Source organism: Petaurus breviceps, unplaced genomic scaffold (assembly GCF_028583685.1).
Source record: "Petaurus breviceps papuanus isolate PSGF00001 unplaced genomic scaffold, PetGlider_PUasm1.0 90778, whole genome shotgun sequence".
Taxonomy (NCBI): Eukaryota; Metazoa; Chordata; class Mammalia; order Diprotodontia; family Petauridae; genus Petaurus; species Petaurus breviceps.
In genome coordinates, this window is record NW_027187343.1 from 3,753,215 (window position 1) to 3,762,118 (window position 8,904).

At 38.9% G+C, this 8,904-nt stretch overlaps 1 protein-coding gene across 2 annotated transcripts in view; it reads right to left on the reverse strand.

Moving 5' to 3' along the window:
- The window catches only part of KIF26B (kinesin family member 26B), a 628,846-nt gene that overhangs the window by 28,755 nt on the left and 591,187 nt on the right, over positions 1 to 8,904 (reverse strand). The gene's annotated exons all lie outside the window — the stretch shown is intronic.

The following is an 8,904-nucleotide window of genomic DNA, read 5'->3' on the forward strand; positions in this document are numbered from 1 at the left end:
GAAGAGGAGGAGAGATTAAGGTACTCATATGGGTGCACAGCATTTTCAAAATACACATTGGATTAAATTAACATTTGGTCTGGTGGCATCTGACTAAATCATGCATACTGAATATAGTGCCTTCTACTTAATTGTCAGTTACTGGTTCTCTTCCCACAGTATGAACCCAGGGTTCAGTCAGACCATGAGGAAGTCAAATGCATTTTTTTAAAATGCTTACTCTGGCACCTTTCAGCACAAGATATGCTACATGAAATGACCTCTCCTTGGCTTGGGAAAATCAATGCTGTTATTTCAATGAACCTCATCAAAAAGTCCCCATCCCCATCATACATCCACATCCCCACCCACATATTCAGCATCTGAGCTATTTTCTCTCTCCCTGTCATATATTAAAAGGGGTCACTGACATACCATAATGCATCTTACATTCTTAGCTGATGTATCAATGGCTCCAGCTGAGATCAGCTCTATTCTATGGAGGGTCACTTTTAGCAGGGTTGTTGTCCCCAAGTGGAAACCAGGTGCCAGTCCTATAGATACCCTTCCATTCAGATGCCCAAGACATATTCCAGAATTTTGAACCTTGGGGCTTCAGAAGGTTCAGTGAAAAATAAATTCTCTTGCAGTCTCATCTCTTGCCTCCCCCAAATCCTCTGCATCAATGCTTCCTCTCCTGATTTCGATCCTGATCCCAAACACCAAACAGAAAAACTAAGAAGCCACAGGCTCACAGAATGTCTGATACACAGAGCAGAGCATACGGAGTCAGACGACCTGACACTGAATCTCAGTTCTATCATCTGCTCTCCATATGTCCATGGGCAAGTCCTTTCACTTTTTCAAGCCTCAGTTTCTTCATCTGTAAAATTAGGGGGAGTAGGGGCAGGTGGATGACTTCTGAAGTCTTTTCCAGTTCTAAATCTATAATCCTATGCAGAAGATCTTAGAAACCATTATGTCACAGAGAGACTGTGGCTTGCCCAAGGTCACAGAACCATAGAATCTTATAATGTTAGGGCTGTGAGGGAAGGTAAGAATTCATCTAAGTCAGACTTAAGTTCTTCATTTTATGGACAAAATGAGAAAGATAAAATGATTTGACCAAAAGGACACAGCTGGTTGATGAAGCTGATGATGCTGGTTAGTGGCTGGGCTCAGACTAGAATCCAGGACTTCTGCCCCCCAGTCAAGGGGCTCTCTCCCTGCAGGGTCCTTCCATTCTTCCCTTTCCTTTTCTGTGCCTTCTGGAGACTCTCTTCTATAGGTAACAAATTATCCTTCTTGTTACATTCAGGTGTGTGCACATGTTATCTCCCTCAATAGAGTAAAAGCTCCTTGAAGGCAGGGATGATTTCATTTTTGTCTATATCCCCAAAACCTACCACTTTACCTGGCAAATGGCAGGAGCTTAAGAAATGCTTGTTAAAATCCTAATGTACATACAGAACAAGGTGATAGAAGACTGTTATAAAGCATGAGGATATCAACACCTTAGTTAAAATGGTAGACAGACTGATTTAATCAGCAGAGGGAACTCCCGGGTTTCTGAGATCTGACTCCAGGCCCAGCTGAGCCATGTAGCTGTGGGTACGTGTGTGTGTGTGTGTGTGTATGTGCACACATATTTTGTGATTGAGTCATTTCAGTCATATCCAACTCTTAGTGACCCAATTTGGGGTTTTCTTGGCAAAGATATAGAGTGGTTTGCCATTTCCTTCTCCAGTTCATTTTACAGATGAGGAAACTGAGGTAAGCAGGGTAAAGTAACTTGCCCAGAGTCATACAACTATTAAGGGTCTGAGGCTGGATTTTAACTCAGGTCTTCCTAATTCCAGGACTGAAGCTCTATTCATAGTACTATCTCATTGCCTATACACACACACACACACACACACACATATATATATTTATGTGTTACATTATATATAATATACAGACTGTGCATACAGAAATATATGTGCAATATATGTAGCATGTGTACTCACACATGTGTCTGTGACATATAAAATACATTGTACACATGTGTACATTATACATGTAGGTGTATGTGTGTACAAATATTTATGTATGTATGTATGCATTGTGTATACACACATGTTTAAGTTCTGAATGGAATCTTTTAAAGCCCCCCTGAATGGTAAGAGGAAAAAGAACTGATCCATCAGTCCCATACACTCCTCTTTCCTCGCAATTCCTTGATTCTTCCTCTCTCCATTGGCCCCAGTATAAGCTCACCCCTGTGATGAAGGCAGCATCTCCTTCTCCCTCTGCCAATGCATTTTGTAACAAGACAGACTTGGACTTAAGAGAAGCTTAATGGACCATCTTGTCCAATCCAGTCATTTTATAGATGAGAAAACTCAGGCCTAGAAAGGTCAAGTGACTTGTCTATGGTCACACAGCTGACAACAAGGATTTAGATCAAGCTCCTCTAATTGTACATCCAATTTCTTTCTATGACCCTAGATCGCCCTTTGTATTTTCACTGGATCCTTATCTCTCTTGCTTCTGGGATGATATTCCCTGAAAACATGTCAGCATGTGGCTTTCTTTCCTTCTGGCACAGTTATGACAATGACTCCCAGATTCTCTTCTTTCACTAAGATGGCAGAAGACTGAGAAGACGAACCAAATACTGGCATGCTGGCAGACAAGACAGCTCTGAGTCACTGCTGGTGGAGAGTGACTGCCAATATTGACTTTGAGGCCTATTAGCTAACCCATGGATTCAGACTTCTTTACACAGGATTTAGAGTTTGGTCATTACTAACTGAAAGTTAGACCACAAAACTAGGGTCTCTATTTTCTTGATGAAACTGGTTTTTTATTTCAATTTTACCCATAACCCCTTGCCTCCCAACCCTCTAGTTTACTTCCTTTCCTTTAAAAAAAAATGCATTTTCTACAAATAGGGCTGGCCTTTTGAATAAACAGTAGAGAAGACAGACATTTCCATGGTTTTTGGAGGAACATCGGAAAGCTCTTCTTTCCTTCCAAAATAATTTCCCAAAACTTTTGTTAAGGTGTTTGAAATTCTATTACAAGAGACAATTTCTTTAGCTCTTAGAGACCCAATGGTCTTTAAGAATTCTCTTTTCGGGGGCGGCCAGGTAGCACAGCAAGTAAGAGCACCGGCTCCAGTGTCGGGATGAGCTGGGGATCGAATCCTGGGCTCAGACACTTAGCACCCACCCAGAAACACCTGGCTGTGTAACCTTGAGCAAGTTACTTAACTCCAATGGCTTAGGAGTGGCCAGGTGGCTCAGCAAGTAAGAGCACCGGCCCTAGTGTCAGGATGACCTGGGGATTGAATCTGGGCTCAGATACTTAGCACCACACTCAGAAATAACTGGCTGTGTAACCTTGAGCAAGTTACTTAACCCCAATTGCTTAAAAAAAAAAAAAAAGAATTCTCTTTTCAATTGCAAACACCCCTGGAAATGTATCGATGTTGGTAACTAGGTGGTGCCATAGGGCACAAAACTCTGGGCCTAGTCAGGAAGACTCTAGTTTAGGGGATGCCCATCAATTGAGGAATGGCTGAACAAGTTGTGGTATATGATTGTGACAAAGTACTATTGTGCTATAAGGAACGACGAGCAGGATGGTTTCAGAAAAACTTGGGAAGGTATATATGAACTGATGTAAAGTGAAATAAGCAGAATAAGGAGACCATTTTACACAATAACAACAATACTTTACAATGATCAATTGTGAATGACATAGCTACTCTAGTCAATACAATGATCCAAGACCATTCTAAAGATCTCATGATAAAAAATGCTATGAAAAATGCTTTCCAGAGGAAAAGCATGAACTCTGAGGCCCAACTGAAGCATATTTTTTCATTTTTGTTTTTCTTGCTTTTTTTTTTGCAATATGGCTAATATGTAAATATCTTTTGCATGATTTCACATAGATAATTGATACCATACTGCTTAAATTCTCAATAAGTAGGAGAGAGGCTAGAAGAAGGAAGGGAATTTGTATCCCCACATCTTTTAAAATAAATGTTAAAAATAAATAGAAATAATTTTTAAAAAATCCTACCTCAGACACTAGTTTTGTGATCTTCGGCAAGTCATTTAACTTCTATCTGACTTGTTTCCTCAATTGTGAAATGGTGGGTAATAATACTAGTACTGATATCCCAGGGTTGTTTTAAGAATCAAATGAGATAATTTTCATAAAGTGCTTAGCTAAGTGCCTGGGACATAATAGTTGCTTAATAAATTCTGGTTTTCTTCCTTTATTGAATTAATTAGCTAAGGGCTTAGTTGTCACTGAGAAGGACAATCAATGGCCTCCAAGGAAATACCTCCAGGACCAGGATGGAACTCAATCTTTCTTGATACAATTTCAACTAATTTTTTTTCTCATTCTTCCTTCTGGGGCCATCTTTGCTATCCCAAAGTAACTTGTCCAAGATGAGTATGTACAGAGTGAAGAAAGCATAGTCCACATACTTAGGTCTCTGTACTTTCTGGGAATAAAGCCAGCCAATTTTTTTCTTTTCCTTTTTTTTTTTTTAGAGAGAAAGAATCAGTGAATGTTGTGTACTTATTTATAAGGCTACCTCAAATCCTTGAACACAATGAGATCATTCTTTAGCCTTTTTGTCTTTGGACTCCATGATTTCATACCTTCTTTAATTTTCCTTCCTGGGTTTTAAAGAGTGATAGAGTGCTGCTATGCTAGGAGTCAGAAATTCAAATCTGGCCTCAGACACATATTACCTTTGTGACCCTGGGCAAGTCACTTAATTTCATTTGCCTCAGTTTCCTCATCTGTAAAATGAACTGGAGAAGGAAATGGCAAACCACTCCAGTATCTCTGCTAAGGAAACCCCAAATAGGGTCATGAAGAGGTAGACATGACTGAAAATGACTCAACAACAACAAACTCTCAGGATAGGGACTATATTTCACACTTTTCTTTCAGCTCCCATGGTAGGACAGTGTTGAATATATAGTATTCAATTTTTTTTTAAACATGTATGTTATTGATGGTGATACTATAGTATCTTCATAGCCATTCAATAGTTTATCAGTGGTTACATAAGCAATAGATGGTATGCTTCTTAATTTAGAGATTATATGAATCTGGGAAAGAAGCTAATTCACTAGATGACAGAATAAAAAATCCCAAAAGATCTTAGGCTAGAATGATGATCCCATTATCTAATGAGATGAAAGACAAATATAAAGTCTTACTCTCATGTTCAAGAAGTTAACTTCACAAGTACAAAAGAAGAGCCATGTATCACAAGATATCAATTCATAGGAAAAATATCTGAGGATTTTAGTGAATTTCAAGCCCAGTTTGGGTCAAAAATATAGTATAGCCCAAATGGTTAATGTAATAGTATCATGTCTAGAACGAGGGAAGTGATATTCTCTTCCTACTCTATCTTGATCAGACCACATTTGGAGCATTCCATTCAATTTTGAATGCCACACACAATAAGCTGGAAAGTCCCCAGAGCAAGGTGGCAGGATGGGAAAGGACCTTAAGATCATGCCATATGAGTAATGACACAAGTACTCTGCAATGTTCCTCCCAGAGAAGCAAAAATTTATGGGGAAGCGGGAAACATGATAGCTATTTTCAAGTACTGGAGTGGTTGAGGGATTTAGACTCACTCTGCTAGGACCCAGAGGGTAGAATTAGAAAGTGGATAGAAATTAGTGGATAGAAAGTGCAAAGAGATAGATTTTAACTTGATATAAGGTGGGGGGAGGGAATTCTAACTAATAATTAGAACTATCCAAAGAAGGAATGGGCTGCCTTGGGAAATAGTGCATTCCCCCTCAAGCAAAGGCTAGATGATTACATTAGCTGGTGGAGAGTATGTTATAAACCAGAACATCTGGTCTATGTTAAGGCCCATAACAAAGGCAGGCTCAATAATCAAGTATATTGTAGAGAGCATTCTTAGGAAAGTTTGGGTTGAACTAGGTGGTCTCTGAGGTCCTTTCCAACTCTGAGATTCTGTGATGCTTAATTAATGCATTCAGTTAAAAAATAGGACTCTGAGAATGGAAACAAGCGCATACATTTCAATGCCAGAAAGAGCAATGTAACATTTAATGAGGTTGATAATGCCATTTTTGTTGCACTGTAATAAATATATTGCACCTAAAACTCACATCATGACATGAAGGGCCTGAGTGTGCTTTGGGCAACTTCTCATTTATCTGGCTCATTGTCTCTACACAGATAATCTGCAGAATTTCAATAATCTGGCCACAGAGGTCCTTTCCAACTCTGAATCCTATGAAGCTGGGATTTTGAGGAAGATAACCTGCTATGGTTAGTTTTATGATTGTTTCGTTACTTTTGCTGCTGTCAGAACAATAATAATTTCACCCGTAACCAAGGGCTGTATTCTCTTTCCACTGGTACCATTCAGTCCCCACTATGTACAAATCCTCTTGAAACAACAACCAAAAATGCTAAAATGTACAAATTCGTAACAAAAATAACCTCAAATAAGGGCAGTGCTTGTGTGTTTCTTTGTTGTTTCTATTTCCTACTCCTTCAACAAATAAATGTGAAATCTCACCATGAAGCCAGGAATTCCCTTTCAAGAGTTTTATGGCATCTCTTAAAGAAGCCATTGTTGATTTGTGCTGATCACACATGACAGCTAACATTTCTGTTAATAATAATCATAAATAAGCCGGACAAGGTCACCTAACCTGAAATGAGCACATCTCCACTGCCATATCCATTATATAGTGCACTGGATCTATGGCAGATGATCAGGAAAGGTCTAATGCTTCTGACACTGTATAGTAAAATAATATCCTACCTCTAGGACTGGCTCTGGCTTCTTCAAAGTATCCACATAAGTGTGTACATGTCTTTATACGCACCCACATATATGCACAACCTAATTTATACTTCTCTAACATCAAAATATTTATAGTAGGTCTTTTTTCTGTGTCAAAGAAATGGAAACAAAGTAGATGCCCTTCGAACTGAATAATGGCTAAATAAATTATGATACAGGAATGGAATGAGCCAGAAAACACTGGACAGGAAGAATACAGAAGCATGAATAAGACATATGAAGTAAAATAAACAGAAGCAAGAAAACAATATAGATGATGGCTATAACAATGTAAACGGAAGGAAAAACAACAAAGAACTCTGAATGCAAAGTACTTGTGACAAACCTAAGTATAGACTAAGTTTAGAACAAGAGCCTTCATATCACAATAAGCTCTAAATGGATAGAGGACCTGGATGTAAAAGGTCATGTCATAAACAAATCAGAAGAGCAGGAAAGGAAGCACCTTTCACAAATATGGGCAGGGTTCTTGACTGAACAAGGGGCAGAAGAGATCACAGGAGATAAATAAACAATTCTGATAATATAAAATTGAGATTTTGCAAAAACAAGAGTATTACAGTTAGAATGAGGAGGGCAACAGTTAACTTCAAAAAAGACCTTTTGCAGTAAAGTTTTTTATAATGATCTGATATTCAGCTGGTAGAAATATATGAGAACAAGAGCCATTTAGGTAAAGGATATGAACAGGCAGTTCTCAAGGAAAGAAATCCAAGCTATCAGTGGTTATGGTGGAGGGAATGCTCCATACCATATAAGGAAATGAAACAAAAACTCTGAGGTTCTGCCTCACGTCCATCAGATGTGTAAAGATGACAAGAATGGGAAATGACAATTGTTGGAGGGGCTGTGGAAAGACAGACACGCTATTATCACATTGTTGGTGGAGCTGTGTCTATTTTGGATAGTAATTTAGAACTAAACCTCCAAGTCACTATACATTGTATATCTTTGACCTAGTAATATTGAATACTGGGCACATATTCCAAAAAGATCAAAACCAGATGGAAAGGAACCTTATGTACAACAATATTCAGAGAATATTTGGTGGCTACAAAGAATTGGAAACAGCCATTAATTGGAGAATGGCTGAAGAAACCGTGTTATATGAATGTAATCTTTGCATCTGCATCTGCATTTCTGCAGAGCATCTCTGCTGTGCACTCCACAGAGCAAGTTGCCAATGCCCCTTCTAGGACATGCTTATCACTTCTAATCTCATCACTATGCTGCTAACTCAAGCTGAGACACCATCACCCTTAGCCTCCTCTCCTCTCTGGCTGGAGGGCCAAAGGGTGAAGTACCAAACTCCTCCCAAAGCCCTCCTTTACAGAAGGCAGAAATTGGACTTGCAGTTCACTTTGCATCTGCAGCTCTGGGCTTCAACTCCAGGAAACAAGACCTCTGGTGTCTCCCTAACCTTCCCATCCTCTGTTTTTGTGTGTCTTCCAGTCCTTAAGAATAGTGATTGACTTTTTTTTCTTATTTGCATCCCTAGTACTTAGCACAGTGCCTGGCTCATAGTAGGTGCTTAATAAATGTTTACTGAATTGAATTATGCTGTAAGAAACGATGAATTCAGGGAACATGGGAAGATTTGCATGAACTCATACAAAGTGAGCAGATCCTGGAAAATAAATTATGCTATGACTATGACAAATATGAAACTGAATGCTAGGTAATTAGAATAACTAAGAATCTTGGCCCTGGAGAAGAGGGGAGAAAATGCACTTCTTAAGAAAGGACTGAGGGTGTGAGATATCACATAAAATGTTGACTCTGATGTGGTGATTAGTTCTGTTTCACTGATTTTTTTTTCCTTTTCCCTTTTAGAAAAATCTTTAAACAGAAATAAAGATGACGGCAAAAAAAAAGCTGTCAATACAAATGGAGGAGGAGGGAGAAGGGAGAAGGGGGAAGAAAAAGAGATAAGGGGGAAGAAGAAGGAAGAAGGGGGAAGAAGAAGGAAGAAGGAAGAAGGAAGAAGGAAGAAGAAAGAAGAAGAAGAAGAAGAAGAAGAAGAAGAAGAAGAAGAAGAAGAAGAA